We start from the raw sequence: 4526 nt of genomic DNA, 5'->3' as shown, positions 1-4526 counted from the left end.
AAGTTACCGCAGCACCGGATGAAGTCGCGCCGGGAGCTGACTCCACCTCGATCTTTACAACAGAAGCATGGATCGACAAGTCATCGAGGTCATCAACGAACTTGTCGATGTCGCTGCGAAGACCCGCCGTGGGAGTCTTTGGCTTCATGTCGATGAGGAATCGACAGAAATTGCCCACACCATCTGCATGCAGACCCACGAGCCAAAAACAAATGTCGTGCCCTGAGAGGGAACTGACCTCGTGAATTGGAAAGATGCCATCGAGCTCGCCGGTGGATCTACGACGCGCTCCCCTACCTGGCGCGCCAGCTGTCGGTGTTTTACTGGCTGCCCACCGAGGGGTATACCCAAGGTGGTAAGTTTTTTTAGGTGAGGAGACGCCGAGATCAGGAACTCGAAGGTGCAAGGAACACAAAACTTAGACAGGTTCGGGCCACGAGGCGCGTAATACCCTACGTCCTGTGTGGTGGTTTATATTGCCTTTGGTGTAGAATGATCTGATGATCTTGTTTTGAGAGGGTCCCTGTCCTCCCTTATATATCCAGGAGGTCAGGGTTACATGAATCCTAACTGATACTAGCCAAGGAATCGTATCAGAACATATCTCGAGTAGATTCCTTCTGTATCGGTTAGCTTTATCTCTTATTTAAACGGGATAAATAAGAGATAAACGAGGTAAATAAGAGATAAGACGGACTTAATCTCTTAAAACTCTTTAAACTACGTTATGTACACAGTCCCGTGGTCCGGGGTCTAACATGTATTACGCTCCTTACGGTCCGAACCTATCTGAATCTTTGTGTTCCTTGCACCTTCGAATTTCTGATCTTGACGACAGCTCACCTACAACTTATCATCTTGGGGGTATCCCTCGGTAGGCTTGGTTGTAAAACACCGACACTTATGGTTTGGTCTCGCGGAGGGGGCTGCTGGACCAACTTGCATTGCCTATGACCGTTGGCCAGCATAGGTGTTGCCATAATTATCAAAATCACATAGATTGGTTTCAACCATCATCATGTTGGAAAAATATCCATTTCCTGTAAGTATTTACTCAGTGATAAGTTTTCAGTAAAAGCTTAAATGCAGCATGGATATGTATGCATTGTCACAAGGTAGCATGAAGAAAGCACTGTCAGATACTTTCTTGAACAAATTTTTCCCATCAGGTTATCCATACAGGTATGAAGTTTCTAGCACCTAGGCACAAATAAAAAGCCTACACAATATTTCTTCCCATTGCAGATCACTAATGCTAGGTTATGCCACATTATGTTCAATCAATACAAAACCCTTGTATGGGCAAAGCAAAGCCAAGTATTATTGACTACACAGCACAAGAAGTCCATCTCATCTCACATGGAATTGAGTTCAAGAGCCTATGATCCATACCATTCACAAATGGGTTACCGTTGGCCTCTTGTTCGAAGGCAGCAGAGGGGTTGTCACTGGATGGGTACGGCATCGCCGACAGGGAGTCCAAATCGTCGCCGGCAAGGGCTGCAATCAGAGGACGGGGTTGTCCTCTCGCTAGCAAATCACCTCGCATGTCACCACCACCGGGCAGGTCGAGATCGTTGCCGCTGGACCTCTCCAAATTCCTGCCGCCGCCGTTCCATTGAGGGATGTGCTCGCCGCTAGGCCACTGAGGGTGCTGGCCGCCGACGGACAGCACGCGCCGTTGAAGCATCCCGCCGCCGCGCCTTACTTGCCCATGCCGGACCGGAGCAGGTTGCCATGGTGGCTGCATGTGCCGCCCCTAGAGCCGCCGCCGCTGCCGCCGCCGCCGCAGCAGAGGAAAAGCTTGTTGGCTCCCACAAAGTGGCGCGCGCGGCGGAAAAGATCGCAGGAATGGATCCCTCGTGCGCGGGAAAGGAGGTTGCAGGGTGATTGGGGGTGGAGGCGTGTCGCGAAGATATGCACGGCGAGTCGGAGGGGATTCGCATCGCGAATAGTCTGGGGGAGGTTTGGGGGAACTGTTGGACTTCTATTTTTTTCAATTTTCTCCCTAAATAAGGTATTAGAGGTGAGATAGAGGTGCTTTTGGAGTTGCTCTTACAGTCGATGGCAGTGGAAGTTGCGGGACTTCTCGGTGAAAAAATTCCTCTTTGGACCTTGTTCAGCTGACCTTACGTTGGAGGAATAGAAGAGGATTGAGTCTTGAGAGGCATTAATTCTCCTAGTGAGGGGATTAACTGAACAAGGATCTAAGTTAGGCTTCGTTCGGCAGCGGCCGGACCAGGTTTCGATCCTGGCCAGAACGCTCCGGTTTTCAATACAGGCTGCTCCGTTCCACCCGGAACGGCCCCCAAAAACGGCCCGTTCCGAGAAAACCGAACGACGCCTTAGTCAAGCAGGCTTAGAGGATGGATGGGTTGGTGAGGCCATTGGCGAACACACATGCATGGCAGGAACCTCAACGAGGAAAGAAATGTCTCGATTAGCTACTAGCTAGTAGTACAATGGTGAGCGTGCTGCCTGACCTATCTATGAGCATCATCTCCTTTACAAACTAGTTCCACATGAGGTGCATGGGTAGCACAACCAAGCAGCGCCGCAGCATATGGCCCGCTGGCCGTCGGCGAGGTGACCGGCGGGTAGCTAGCTAGCGGCCGGCCTCGAGGACACGCTTAATCTGCGCGCGCTGCCGGCGCGTGAGCCGCTCCGGGAACGCGACGTCGAACCGGATCCGGAGGCTGCCGCGGCGCCCGGGCTCGCGCGCGATGGGCATGCCCTCCGCCGGCACCACCAGCTCGTACCCGGGGCGCACCACGGGGGCGTCGTCCTCCTCGCCGCCGCCCACGTCCACGGCCAGCTCGCGGCCGTCGAGCGCGGCGAGGACGACCACCGTGCCGCCCAGCGCCTCGGCGAGCGTCACCCGGACCTCGGCCACCAGGTCGTTGCCGTCGCGCCGGTACACGGGGTGGGGCTTCTCGTCGACCACGAAGACCAGGTCGGCGGGGAGCTGGTTCCACTGCTGGTGGCCCTTGCCCGGGAACGTGATCTTGGTGCCCTTCTTCCACCCGGGCTTCACCTCGATCGACAGCACCTCCGACTCCGTCTTCATCCTCCTGTATGTGCTCACACGCAGGTTTCAATTCAATTTAGGAGCCATTTTAGCTTTCACGAGATCGAAAATCTTGTTTTTTCCCTACTTTTTTGAACATATGGAAGGAGAAAGCAAATTGATGGGAATTTTTACCCGGTGGCGTCCACGACGTTCCGGGAGATCCTCATCTTCTTGGTGACGCCCACGTAGAGCTCCTCCAGGGTGCACGCCAGCCTGCTCTCCACCGGCGGCGGTGGCGGCGCCATCGAGGGCGCGGCGCCACCGCCACCACCCTGGCTGCGGCGGTACGACCGGCCGAACCCGCCGTCCCACGCCGGAGGCGGCGGGGGCTGCCTCCCGCCGCGAGCGTTGCCGCCGCCGCTGCCGCCTCCCGTGTTGCAGTACGTGAAGGGCGTGCTCCCAAAGAACTCGGCGAAGATGTCGTCGCTGCCGCGGCCACCGCCGGGCTGCGGCACCTCCCCGCGGAGGCCCTCCTCCCCGTACTGGTCGTACACCGCCCTCTTGTCCGCGTCGGTGAGCACCTGATGATCATCATCCAATCCAACCATGGGAGCAGAAAGGATCGATCAATTACTCCTTCATGTTAGAATGATGAGCAAGGATTGGATTGGAATCGATTTGCGCGTACGAACGTTGTATGCCTCGGTGATCTCCTTGAACCTGGCCTCGGCGTCGGCCTTGCCGCCGGGGTTCTTGTCGGGGTGCCATCGCATGGCCAGCCGGCGGTAGGCCCTGCGGAGGTTGTCGTCGGTGGCGTCACGGCCGACGTTGAGGATCTCGTAGTAGTCCCTTGATCCCATCGTCGACGAAGATGCATGACAAGAACCGAGGACCCTAGCTAGCTAATCCCAGCGGCTAATTAATAACCAAATTCAAGGCGTTTCCCGGAGACGGATCGATCACCAGAGGAAATGGGAGATGAACGAGACCAGCGCCAGCGTCAGAGCTCGCCAGAGGAAGAGGAGGCTCCTCAGCTTGAAAGTGCACAACATCAGATCGAGCTGAAAGGGGATCGATCAAAAGAGATGGAAGAAGGTAGTGTTTGCAATAATTCTTCTATTGGAAGGGAAAGGGCAGGTTGAGAGCTAATGTTTCTATGTGTCCTATCTGCCCTGTTTTCCTATTTCTTTTTTCTCCTTTTGAGATCTGCTCTCTTCTTTATTTGGCATGCACGGTAAATTAAGAACACGTATGAATATGTGCACGTTTTCCTTTGGCTTTGGGCTAGAAAAATAGGAATTACTGAATTAATCTTTTTTTGTTTGGCGACATTGTGTTTCCTTCTTGATCTTCATTCATCAAATGATACACAACCCTTGTTGCATGTAATAACTCCTCTCGACAAAATAAAAGGTATGGATAATGGACGAGACACAGGCGAGCACGAGGAGAAGCATCCACGTGGCTGCAGCGGCGAGAACACGGCGATCGATTGAGTTGAGAGGGATTTTCTCCG

General features: G+C 54.1%; 1 pseudogene; it reads right to left on the bottom strand.

Moving 5' to 3' along the window:
• Positions 1 to 2605: 2605 nt before the first annotated feature.
• On the bottom strand, positions 2606 to 3870 carry LOC112898215 (annotated as a pseudogene).
• Between the last annotated feature and the right edge of the window lie 656 nt (positions 3871 to 4526).

Source organism: Panicum hallii, chromosome 6, assembly GCF_002211085.1.
Source record: "Panicum hallii strain FIL2 chromosome 6, PHallii_v3.1, whole genome shotgun sequence".
NCBI classification, from domain to species: Eukaryota; Viridiplantae; Streptophyta; class Magnoliopsida; order Poales; family Poaceae; genus Panicum; species Panicum hallii.
Note: the sequence above shows the minus strand (reverse complement) of the source record. Positions and strands in the feature narration are given on the sequence as shown.